Consider the following 13,516-nt stretch of genomic DNA (forward strand, 5'->3'; position numbering starts at 1 on the left):
CCAATAGAAAGGGAGCACAGTCATAGTTGTCAAGTAAAGATACGGGAGGATGAAGAGAAGTACTATATCACACACTGAATGTTCTTATACTAGTAGTGGCCAAGATTGTGATATTCCACTGGAGGATTTAATACACTGCTGCAATGGTTCAGTGACTGAGGTAGGTGAATACAGAAATAAATGTAACTTCCTGTGACTCATGTGCAGTGATTAATAATCCTCTTAACCTTGAATGAGCAACTGAAACCCCAGGAGAGAATAAACTCACTGAAAAGGGAGAGTACAGAGGAAGAAAAGAGGAGCGTAAATGAAACACTAGCTTTCTTCATGTATAAGCACTAAAAGTCATGCAGAGTGAATATGGAGAAGAGACTCCTTCCAAGCTAGAAAGGTGCTGGTAGCCAACCATCAGCTGACTACAGAACATGGAACCAAGTAAGGAAGAAATCTGCTTCTCTTTCAATGAAATGTGAGGTGCAGCAGAAGCAAAGAAGGAACAGAAAGTGCTGGCTGAGCAGAGTAAGTATGTACTGGCGTCAGCATTCCCTCGTAGAGGTGGGGACGTACTCTTTGAATGCAGGGAGTAAAGATACAAGTCTAATTACCGTCATAAGCTCTCCTCTGCAAACTCTTAATCTGTTGGCGATTCTGATGCTTAAAAGTAGGATCTTGGAAAATACTGAAAGTGTCTGTAAATTCATACAGCATAGAGTATTATCATTCGTCAATGGGTGCAATTCTTAGCTCCTTGATGACTTACTACTTCAAAGATTACAGTGGAAATTGGGATAGATTGTTGTTTTGCTGAAATTGTCGAGTATTTTTCTTTGTGTTCACATTAATATTGACACGCAAATTCTCTAATAGTTTCTAGCTTTCAAGTGGTTACTTTAACTGTATTACCTGAGGTTTTTAACTCTGTTTTTCATAATAGAACTGTTTTAAAGCTAATTTAATGGGCATCTTAAAACCTTTCAATATCTTTTGGGCTTTAACAATAGCACTGCTCTGCAATAGCTGGGAGATGAAAAGAATTCTGTTTAATAAAATGTTAATGTCCAGCGCAAGCATCCCGCTCTGTTTAAAAAAAGCAACAGAAATTAACTAATGAAATGGCCTGTTAAGAGTTGAATTAACACTGCATGCTTTATTTCCTTGTTATTTCTCTGTGGATAGAAAACAGCAGGGAAAATGACCCTGCCTTTCATTTATTATGGCTTTCTAGAAATCCTAGAAATCTAGAAATCCTAGACTCTGAAAAAGGAGAATTCACTTGCATGTAAATAAGGCGTATTGACTTGGGGAGCAGGATCATGCTCAGTATTTATTTTACTTAGTACTTTAATGCCATACCCAACAGTGGGTTCCCGATGGTATGTTCAGGCATCTTGACTATGACAATGAGTCATGTCAAACAAAATACAGACCTTTTACTCCAAAGTGCCTGAACTCCCTGATAACAATGTAGCTCTGCATACAGTAATTGCACATACGCACAAAGGAGTTAGGCTAAAACTGTGTCTGGGACTGTGTACTTGACACTTCTGACTCTTGAGCACTGATTTTTATGCTTCCTCTTTTCCGTAAAGATGTTCTTGTAGGAAATAGAAACTAAAAGCATATGCAACTGTCAAGTGATTGTGATGAAAAGCCAGACAGGTTGCTGAATCTGGCCTTTCAATATTTATTATTGCCAGGATGCTTTTAAACAGCACTTTAGCAGCAGCTGAAATTATTCCAATGTACCGCTTTATTGTAGCCCATATTTATAAAATGAAGTCATAGATTTTATAGACTGTAGGATTAGATTTAAAAAACTTTTGTCTCTTTTGGAGGAAAATACTTTAAGCCAGGAGGATAAATTTTTTAAGTAACAATGGTAAAATAAAATGACCCACGTTTCTTACATGAAGTGAACCTGAATTTCTTTATAGAGCCTTGCTCTATATGTGCATGTCAGTCAAATTGGATCCTAGTTTGCTGCGTGTATTTCTCACACTCTTGCACCTCAAAACTAAGAGCTTTGTGCTGCATTAATAGAACTGTTTGCTTTTTTCTCTCCCACTGTGAATTACAAACCTCCCTCTCTCTTCTGGGAGAGGAGGGAAACGGGTATATTGAGAATAAAGAATCCAGCATTGTAAATAATGTGTTTTGGGGTTTTGTTTTAAATATCCACTCAGATGTCTGCAGAAAACCACGGTCACCTTGTTGGTGGCAGACAAAGAATATTCTAGAGACAGCATGTCTAGATGACTTCAGCCTAAAAGCAGGGCATACAGCATAACTAGTTCCCTAAGAGAAGATGGAAATCTGGGCAGTAAACAGTTTTTACTGCTAGATGAACTTGGGTAATTCTTATGTAGATGGGACAGGAAAAACAAGATCCAAACGGAGAGCAACTCTTATGATATTTCAAGTCGGGCGGAAGCTGGAAGAAGCAGCACGCTCACCAAGTCTCTTCTGTGTCTATCTTCTGCTGTGTGCCATAAACAGAGGGGAGTAATACTGCACTTCAGTTCCATTGAGCTCATCAACCTTCCTGCAGGAGGGAGCTTATAGTGTGTGCTGCTTATGTGGGAAATTGCCAGCATGCATATACTTGATTAGCCAGCGTATTATGAATCAGGGTCATAGCTAGAGTAGTTGCTTTGTTCAGAGATGCTCAGATCCCTCGGGTAAGCAGCTAATTGCAGGAAATCTTTTAAAGCAAATGTGTGATAGGAAGAAAGCAATGAATATTGTTTAGTCAAAAGACAGGAGTGGTTCCTTTGAATCAGTTCTCTTGCATAATTATGTAATTAGGGCATGTCCTATTTTTAATTAAATCTCTTGCATATTCATGAAAATACTCTGAACCTGTGGACCAATTGGCACAACTCTTATTTTTAAAATGTAGTTTGTATAAAGGAATGCCCTTCAATCTTTTTTTTCCCTTTCATATTACTGTGCAAATACATATTTCACCTTATTATACATAGTTATCCTGTATTGCCTGTCAAAACTAAAATATTATGGTAAACTATTGATACAAAATTCCCAGAGAAATGTTTTAAATGGAGAACACAAGAAGCTGCTGCTCTGAAATACTAGTATCACAATTGTTTTTTGTTGGACAGCTTGACCTGTGTAAGTTATCAATCTGTGAGTGGTATTCAGAAAGTACACTTCAGTTCCTCAGCTTTTCAAATACAACAGCGACTCTGTATTTGCAGTCTGCTGACAATCCATGCTCCCCAAACTTTGTTTTGTTTCTTGTGGGCTCCTGTGACTCTTCCTGTTCTTCTGCCTCTTTAACAGCAGCATTAGCTTTGATTCCTCTTCCGTCTTCCTGCTTCTTTTTGGGAGTCTTGCTTTCTTACCTGACTCTTGTTCTCACATCTGCCATTTTGTAGGCTTGCTCAATGTTGTGTGTGAGGGCAAACAGATGTAAGCTCTGCTTTCCTTGTGTGTTTTAGATACTGGCATTTAGGTGAGGCTGCGCATTTTGATTTACCACTATACCTCCATGTGTTTCCATTAGCTTATGAGTCATACCCTATATGTACTGCAGGAGTTACACAGGCAGTTGGACTAGATGGTTGTTGTAGGTCCCTTCCAACCTACATTGGAACCACTCCATTCCATTTCATTCCTATTTGGAGGTCAGATGGTAATGCACCATAATATTCTGCCCAGACATTAATAATTCTTTCATAAAGTTAGTCTGTAACTGATCCCTGATCATTTCCAATGTGCATTTTACTGCTTTGCTATATTTAACTGTTTTTTCATCTGAGACTTCAGTTCCTTCCATCTTTCAATTCTGGACTTGACTTCTACCTAGCAGAACATAAAGCAACATGAAGAAAATACTCTGACCGTTCCTTCTTCTCTAGCGAGAGTGGGAATGAAATTGGAAGCTGCAAAGAAATAGTTCTTGTGACAAGTGCCACCGAGTTCTCATGGAAGTCTTATTTTTTATGTGTAACCCTGTAGAAGAGCAGGGATCTTTCACTTGGTTCAATATCGAACAAAGATAAGCGTGCTGAAATATATTAAGATCACATAATTAGCCCTAAGGGGGGGTCCAGCCTTCACCACAGAATTTGCACTTCAGCCGCAGATTCCCCAGTGTGAGTTGCACCGTGAGCTGGCTGTGTGCTGCGGAGCTCTTCGTGTGCCATTGTCCCAGAGGCGCTCAGCTGTCACGGCAGCATCAGCTCTACAGAAGCAAAACCCAAAACTTCTTTCCAGGACGCTCGGTACCGCCACCATGAAGAGCACCTGCGGTGGTGCCCCGCTCTGGAGCGAAATCATCTCAGCGTCAGAGGCTGCCCTGAGGAAATGCCGGGTTTTGCTCCCCACTGACTCACGCCTCGGCCAGACGACGCCTCGGCGAGGTGCAGCATAGCCCCCACCCGCCTCCGCCGGGGCTGTCAGCATAGGCCCTCGCCCCCGAACCCTGGGGGCCTTCATCAACATCCTCCTCGCCCTCACGGCGGCGACAGACGGGTGTTGCGCTGAGGGCGCGGCGGGGAGGCCACTGCGCTCGCGCTCCCCTCGCGACCGGCCGCCTGCTCCCGCTCCCCTCCGTGGGGGAGAGATGACGTCATGGATTGGGAGGGGGGCGCGGTGGGAAAGAAGGGCGCGCGGGGGCCTGTGGGAGAAGAAGGGGGAGCCGCCATGTTGGGCGGGGCGGCGGGCAGGAGGGGAGCCGGGGGCGGGCGCAGGGGCGGTGGCGGCAGCAGCAGCCGCAGCAGCCGGGGCGGCGGAGGCGGCGGCTGCCTGCAGCTGTCAGCGCCCGCTCCTCCGGCGCCGGGCCGTGCGCCGATCGCCGCGCCTGTCAGGCTGGGCCTGTCAGCGCCTTGAAGGAAGCACTGTGAGGGTATCGTGGTGCCGACCCGCTTCCTTCCTTCCTTCCTTCCCTCTCTTCGGTCCTCCCCAGCCCCCCCAAAACCCTTTTCCTTCCTCCCTTCCGCCCGCCCACCGCTGACATCCTCCTCCGGTCGCCTCCCCCCCCCCCCCCGCCCCGGGCTGCGCGGCCCCCGCCGCCTCAGCGAGCGCTGCGCACATCGCCCGAGCCTGCAGCACCGAGCGGTGAGCCGGGGGGGCTGCCCGCGCCCGGGGAGCGGCAGCGGGAGGGAGGGAGGGAGGGAGGGAGGGAGAAGGGGCGTGAGGGGTTGTGGGGGGAGAAGGTTGTTTAGTTTTTTGTGCCCTTTTTATCTGCCGTTACGCAAACAACAAAAGGCTGCGCTGGCCGGCTGGTCCCTCCGCAGCGCCGCTGACAGCCAGCCCCTTCGGTGGGGTGGGGTTTTTTTTTGGGGGGGGGGGGGGGGGAGGGGGGCGGCGAGAACACACGCGAGGTTGTTTTTCGGTGTGTTTTGTGTAAATTTCTATCAGTTACGGTCACCGGGAGGGTGGGAGAGGAAGCCTCCACCACCACCACCACCCGCGGCGGCGATGGGGCATCGGCTTGGCTTTGTCCCCTTTTCCTCTCGGTGCTGCGGCGGGGCCGGGCGCCGCCCAGGGAGGGAGCCCGGGCAGAGGCAAGTGAGGGCGGCTGCTGGCCTCCTCCCCCCGCCCCCGCGGCGATCAGCTCGGCTCCGGGGGGCTGCGGCGCCTGGGTTTGACTTCTTAGTACTTAGCTGAGGTGGCTTGTTCTTACTGCTAATTCGTAAATGGGGAAAGATGAAGTGGGGGCAGCGCTTTCTTGGGTTTTGTAAATAGTGACCGGATTTATGTATTGTAGGTCACCCACCATGCTGTAGTCGGAGGTGATTCGTAGACTTAGGTCTTGGCCAGATTTCTGCGCTTCTAAAATAAGGAAAACGTTGATTAGGAACATGCTATTCTAGCAAAATGACGTGAATACATCACTGACTTAATTGATAACTGTATCTTTTAGGGCAGAGATTAATTAGAAAGACACTTTAAAATCTTACTCATTCTGGCTTCGTGTTTCTGAAATTTTTAGGTAACAAGATGCCCAATTTGTAGATTTTGTGATTACTTGTCTGTAATCACAAGATGGAACTTCTTGACTCCTTATTGAATTCTGTGTTCTAAGCATATTGAAGCATATTTTAATGTCCAAAGTGGCATCACCTAATGTAATGTTACCGCCTGGCTTTTTGAAGGCTACTAAATCAATGGTGGTGCTCTTACTCTTTTTTTTTCCCCCCCGTTAATGGTTTCCATTAGTGTATATGATTTAAATGTAGCTGTATATGATTTAAATGTAGCAGCAGTGCTTAAGTACTGCTCGTGCAATCAGAATACAGAATCAGAAAATAAAAACAGCTAGAAAAAAGTGGAAGTTTGTTTTTATAGTTTGCTTGGAACAGCAAAATGGTGAGCAAATATTATTCATGATATAAAATACTTTCACAATTATACATAAAAATACATAAAATGAAGACTACTAAAATGTAATTTTAGTGTTCTTGCAGTGGGCAGAAGGTTTAGTAACAATTACTCTGGGAAGTAATTGTCTCTTTCACTTCCACTTTTGTATTTGCACTTCACTTAAATAGGAAACTTAGGCCCAAAGGGTGCGCAATGGAAGCTAAAAAGGAACCTTCAAGATTTAGACAGTTTAGCATTTTAATTAAAAAAAAAAAAACCAACAACAAAAAACAACCGAACAAAAAACCCAAACAAAACTAAAACCACCACCTTTTTGAATGCACCAAACTGTTTTGGAAAAAAGCTTTATTTTAATTGATGATGAATGCCAAAGCTTCAGCGAAACATGATACAGGATATTACAGCCCTAGGATTATAGATACAATTGAAAGTAACATATTCAGCATTTACTGTCAGCAGAGAGAAAGCTGATCCATCTGGTGATTGTGAGCAGAAGACCTTTTATATTGTAAGTCACTTGAACAATTATTTTTGTGAACACATGGTTTAAGAGGACCTTTTTGTGAAATTACAACAGATGTGGGGAACTCCAGCAGTTCCATTAGATATGTATTTTATATAATATAGAACCATATGAGTAAATGCAGGGAATTTAAATTGTCAGTTCCTGAAACTCGCACAACAATGCAGTATCACTTCTGCATCATGTTGCAGTTAAAGTTTGGCAGCCTTTCTGTTTCTGAAGGATGATGATGGAACTGGACAATTCCAGTAATCAGAAATTCTAACAGCAATTTGAGCTTATATTCCCTTCACTTTTTAACTAAGGAAAGCATGCTATCATATGTAATTAAAAAAGAGAATAAAGTTAACCTCCAAACGTCTCGTGAAATAGCCTCATTTACTGTTTGTCAAATTACTATGATATGCTAACCGTGCCTTGTTAACGGAAACTGATTTTTAAAAAGGCCTGTGTTTGACAAAAGAAGAATTGCATACAAAATTGTTAATTAAGTTTGCAGGAGTCTGGAACATGATCTTTTGAATGTTTTTGACACACAAGTATCAAAATGATAACACACACTTAAGTCATTTAAGAGCAATTGCTACTTCCTGTGTTTATGAAGAATTTACTGTGATAATGTCAGAAAACCCTCACTTGCATGCTACTCTTATGCAGTATACATACCTCTCTGTACATGTATATATGTGTATCTATTTGTGGATGCACACATAACCTGCATATGTCTCTTATTTAATTGGGAGGTTGGGGAAATATTGTAGCCTCATATTCAGGTATGAGTCCATTTAACGCAGCTTCTGTTTCTCGTGAGACATGGGCTTGTGCAGTTTCTTTCATCTCTTCCTCTGTTTAGCTTCTGTGGCAGACGTGCAGTTGGATTTATTCTGTGATTAATAGCATGTCTTCAGATGCGTAGCTTGTGACTATTTTAAACTTAATTCAGTGTACAAATACTTGTTAACATATTTTTGTAAGAGGAGTGGAAATTAAGGAAATCTGGGTAAATTCATAAATAAGCAAAATATACTTCTGTATTTAATGTTGAAGACCATAGTAGCAGATAGTGATGGGGACAAGCATGCTAGATCTAGTTAAATAAAAACCTCTCGTAGTCTGTCTGCCTCCAGGGTGTTGTTCAGTATGACACAACTGTCGTAAAAATGGACCAATTCCATGATCGTTGCAATGAAGTCACTAATCACGGGCTTTTCTCTTAAACCAGCCTGTATAAGACATTGTGGTTCCCACGTATTTTTAAATTGTTTTATACTAACACTGTGTTTACCTTGACCAAAGTTTAGAAAAATGTTTCTTTTCAATGTTAACTCTCAATTTCCTTAAAACAAAATTATGACACAAATAAAGTCTAATAGATACTTTGTGGTAACCAAGTACCAGTCAAAGACAGATTGTTCATTCTAAAAAGAAACGTTTTTAACTTCAAAATTGAACTGATTATAATAGTTATATCCTGAGTCATAGTTGGCTTCAGGTATTTTTGAAATATTAAGGCTTTCCCAGTAATTTCTTTAGTGAAACATTTTCCTTTCTGAAAGCAGGCTATAGAAATAAGTGTGGTTCCTTTGAAAAATTACTTAATCAATAAATGCCTGACCAGAAAAAAGATGCACTTTTGCTGGCTTAGATTTGCTGAGATGCTTTTGTTGCCTTCATTTTATGGGATTTAAATCAGGCACTTTGTTAGAGGGTCAGAGCCAGAATTACAGACGCTCTCAGTGATAAAGGAATTATTTCCATAGGGTTCTGTGTGAGGTGCTTTGCAGGCATCTGGCATAAGATGGCATTACAGTTGGGGTGGTTTTTTTGTATGCTAGTCAGTTAATATATTTTTAATAATGACAGGCCATAGCAAGTAGGCAAGCATAGGACTGAGGATGTATGCTTCCAGTGCCCATAATATATTTGGGAATGTGAAAAAAGGAGTTGTTCTCAGAGAACAAATACTAAAGCACAGTTAACACTAGATATGCTAATTTCTTATAATGTTAATAAAATTAATTTCTGATAGTTGTCAGTTTCTTTGGATTCAGTCAGCTAAGAAAACAGATGCAAGTAATAGTATCTGTGTGTTGATTTAATCACTGTTTGTTTCTTTGAATCCAGCTTATCTCCCATGGACTCTACTATTTAACTCTTTTTAGTGCAATCAGAAACAATCTTTACTCTGGAAGCTGTGTTTTGACATGTGTGTAGAATTAAATTGAATTTATTTTGTCAAATAATTATTGTTGGTCATCTGTCTTGCTCAAAGTTAGGAAGCATGGGATCGTGTAATCTTCTATTCCAAATATGCTTTCCGTCTGTTGTCTGCTTAAATGTACAGATTTCTTACATGGTTTCTCAATATCAAGTCTTGCTTACAGGTAAAAGCAATAAAATATATTTTGTGGGTAGACTTAAAAGTGAGCAGTTACCTATTTTGGTTCTTTTGTAAATATCTGACATAAAACCCATTCATCCTATTAAGATTTGTTTCTGGGGTTATATCAGAACTACAGCTGATTTTATTAAATTTCAAAGTGAATAGAGCGAAGGATGTAACCAGTCTAGTCAATAGTACTGGCTTCCTTACCTATCAGTAGCGTTGGGCTGATGGCTAATTGTACTCTACTTACTATGTGATGTACCCCAGCAAACTATTTAAAAAGTTAATGTTGCATTAATTAACATTCAGAAGGTCAAGAAATGCGTGACATAAAGCTGAACTTTTTGGTACTACTTAAAAATTTGTACCTAAAAATCAGTCTTTTTAAAGGACAGTACTTACATTTTGTGGAATTATCAGGTAACTGTATATCTTAATTCTTACTAATTTGCATTACGTACAAGCACTGATGTTATATTCATAAACTGTTTCTTAAATCCTATGCTGCTATCCCTTTTGGCAACATATTACTACTAATATTTTATAGTGTTCTAATATTGTGCTTTGTCTGGAGAGACCACAAGTAGTTAAATATTAACAAAAAATTAAGATTACTTGCAATGTGCTGCTATTTGTGTGTGTATGCACCATTCCACAGTGTAGAAGGTGGTGGGTTTAAACTTCTAAAGGGATTGCAGTAACTGCATTCCTGCAATGTATCTTGAGTTTACTCCTTCCAGCTGACAGTAGATGAATGATTGGCAAAGCATTACGGACTGGCAGGGGAGAAGGGGGGTTCTGTGTTGGGGGTGGGTTTGCCTCCCCGCCTTCCGCCCCCCGGCCCCTGAATAGAATGTTGTGTTTAAGATTGAGTGCTTTTATGGTTGCTTCTTTATTAAACAACATCAGGCTGAATAGTGTAGGAAAGCCACAGCTCTGTTTTTCTCTTCCGTTTTGAGCAGCATCCAATTCAGGTAGACTGGTGTTACTCCCTCATCTTCACCACAAGTGGATTTTACTATACCCTCCTCACCTTTAACATTTCATTTGTTCATGTGCTTAAATTGGATGTTCCTCCCTACACCCCCCAGATCATATTTAGTGTGTGTTGAGAGGGAGAAGGGCTGGTTAAAAAAGTGGGATTCCTCCCCCTACCACCTCAGTGTAGGGGGTGGCTGTGTGTAGACAGATTACTACAACCAGTGGGATGGTAATCTGTGAGGATATAGGGGAGGTTACAGGTTTGAGATAGGAGAATAGCAACCTCCTAAAATGTTTCTGCTGGCAGAATAGTAATATATAATCAATGTCGAAGGATGTAGTTGAACTTGTCAGTCTCAGTGCTGGTTTATATAGTTCCACACTCCGGTTGCTTGTTCCATGTCCTTATTCTGTTAACACAGTTTGATGCAAGGCAGCATCATAAAATAGGTGTATTTTGGCTGTGTTCGTGTCCTGGACCTTTTCCTTTTCTCTCCCCACACTTCTGACTGAAAAATAATCCAGTAAAAGGTGCAGATCCATAGTTTGATTTATGATGGACAAGAGTGCTGTGCTGGCATGATGGAGGATGTGAATGGAATGTATGGCTGCACGAGGAGCATTGCTTATTATCTCTGACCATAGCCTTAGTGAGTGAACGCCCATGGTCTTGTGTTTGCAGGAAGCCAGAACAGATGATTTGATGGACATTTCTGTCTCTGAGTTCCTCTGTACATAGAAGGCAATAATGTGTGGAAGGTACAAGAATGCATTATTGTTTCTATTTGCCATTTCCTTGGATGTAGCCCAGTTACATTCAGTATAACGAATATTGCTGTATTCAGTATTACAGAGCTGGCAGATCTTCAAGGATGCTTTCCATAGAACACAAGAGCTCTTGATCCCCAGGTGTGAGAAACCAGACAAGGAAGGCAAGAGACCAGCATGGCTGAGTTGAGACCTGCTGGTCAAACTAAAGGGCAAGAAGGAAGCGCACAGGCAGTGGAAGCAGGGACAGGTATCCTGGGAAGACTATAGGGACACTGCCTGGTTGTGAAAGTGAACTCCCCATGATGAGCAAGACGACAAACTGGTAACAATGGACAAGGAGAAGGCTGAGGTACTCAATAACAATTTTTTTGCCTCAGTCTTCGCTGGCAACCTTCCCACACCTCTTGAGTGGATAGACCACAAGGCGGGGACTGGAGGAGCGAAGTCCCTCCCACCATAAGAGAAGATCAGGTTCATGACCAGTGAGGAACCTGAACATACAGAATTCTATGGGACCTGACAAGATGCGTCCCAGAGTCCTGAGGGAATTGGCTGATGTAGTTGCCAAGCCACTCTCCATGATGTTTGAAAAGTTACGGCAGTCAGGTGGAGTCCGTGGTGACTAGAAAAAGGGGAACATTGCACCCATTTTTAGAAAGGAGGATCCTGGGAACTACTGACCTATCAGCCTCACCTTTGTGCCTAGGAAGATCGTGGAACAGATGCTCCTAGAACCTATGCTAGGGCACATGGAGGGCAGGGAGGTGATTCGAGACAGGCAGCAGAGCTTCACCAAGGGCAGGTATCTTCATCAGTGTCACGGACAGCGTGATCAGCTGCACTCCCAGCAAGTTTGTGAATGACACCAAGCTGAGTGATGTGGTTGACGTGCCTAAGGGATGGAATGCCATCCAGGTGGACCTTGGACAAGCTTGAGAAGTTAGCTCATGTGAACATCATGAGGTTCAACAAGGCCAAGTGCAGCATCCTGCACCTGAGTCGGGGAAAACCCCAGAATCAATACAGGCTGGGGGATGAAGGGATTGAGAGCAGCCCTGCCGAGAAGGACTTGGGGGTACTGGTGGATGAAAAGCTGGACATGAGCCAGCAATGTGCGTTCGCAGCCCAGAAGGCCAGCTGTATCCTGGGCTGTATCAAAAGAAGTGTGGCCAGCAGGTCGAGGGAGGTGATTCTGCCCCTCTACTCTGCTCTGGTGAGACCCCACCTGGAGTACTGCGTCCAGCTCTGGAGCACTGCGTCCAGCTCTGGAGCCGTCAGCACAGAAAAGCCATGGACCTGTTGGAGGGGGTCCAGAGGAGGGGCCACAAAGATGATGAGAGGGCTGGAGCACCTCTTCTGTGAGGACAGGCTGAGAGAGTTGGGGTTGTTCAGCCTGGAGAAGAGAAGGCTCTGGGGAGACCTTATAGCGGCCTTTCAGTACTTAAAGGGGGTTTATAAAAAAGATGGGGACAAACTTTTTATCAGGGCCTGTTGTGATAGGACAAGGGGTAGTGGCTTTAAACTAAAAGGGGGTAGATTTAGACTAGATATAAGGAAGAAATTGTTTACCATGAGGGTGGTGAAACACTGGAAGAGGTTGCCCAGAGAGGTGGTAGACGTGCCATCCCTGGAACCGTTCAAAGTCAGGTTGGAGGGGACTCTGGGCAGCCTGATCTAGTTGAAGATGTCCCTGTTTATTGCAGGGGGGTTGAACTAGAGGACCTTTAAAGGTCCTTTCCAACCCAAATTATTCTGTGATTCTCTGATCTTCGCAGCATCTCCACCCAGATGCCCCCAGGGTTTGAGCTGAGGTGAGCCGCTGAAGTGGTGATGACCTTTAAAGGTCCTTTCCAACCCAATCTATTCTATGATGTGATAAAACTTTTCTGAGGGGTTCTGGTCTGGGATGATTCTGAAACACAGGATGCTGGTGCTTGGGTGGGTATTCCTGGGGGGTGAAGAGATCATGCAGAGATGACAGGTAAGATTTTGTTGCGGTCCTGATAGATGTCTTAGCCAGATGTCCTAATTTTTGAAGGATTTCTTATCTATCCTGTATCTTTTGAAAAGGCAAGAGGAACCACAGGATGACTTTGACTCGTCGTCCCAGTAATTTGCCATTACTTAATTACATCTCCTTTCCGTTGTTCAGAAAAGAGGTAAAGGCAGATTAATGATTCAGTTACTCTCCTTTTAAGTCTTTCTTATTCAGTTGGTATCAATTTCTCTCACAGTACTTTTAAGTTAAAATTATATGCTGCATTTTGATTTTAGAGCACACTTAAAATACTGATCTTAGAGTACTCATTTAACTTCAGAAAAAATTTCTTAATTTGGAGTTTGTGCAGAATGCAGGTAGAAAGCGAAGATGCACAGCGTATTTTTGAAAGCAACAGCCGGTGGGGTTTGAATTACAGAGCCTGCTTGTAGTTTGTGTGGCCATTGAATCTAGATCCCCACCCAATTGTTATGTTAGCAAATGGCCTGTCTGATTTTATTAATTTTTT

At 42.8% G+C, this 13,516-nt stretch overlaps 1 protein-coding gene across 8 annotated transcripts in view; it reads left to right on the forward strand.

Annotated features, from left to right (window-relative positions):
* Nucleotides 1–13,516, forward strand: part of LOC128909555 (kinesin light chain 1) — a 74,682-nt gene that overhangs the window by 17,884 nt on the left and 43,282 nt on the right. For 2 of the 8 annotated variants that reach the window (XM_054201374.1, XM_054201375.1), the window contains exon 1: nucleotides 4,704–5,079. The exons of the other annotated variants lie outside the window; for them this stretch is intronic. The gene's annotated coding sequence lies outside the window, so the exon portion shown is untranslated. Of the gene's footprint in view, nucleotides 1–4,703; nucleotides 5,080–13,516 lie in introns of those variants that run through there. 8 annotated transcript variants of the gene reach the window in all.

Source organism: Rissa tridactyla, chromosome 4 (genome assembly GCF_028500815.1).
Source record: "Rissa tridactyla isolate bRisTri1 chromosome 4, bRisTri1.patW.cur.20221130, whole genome shotgun sequence".
Lineage (NCBI taxonomy): Eukaryota > Metazoa > Chordata > Aves > Charadriiformes > Laridae > Rissa > Rissa tridactyla.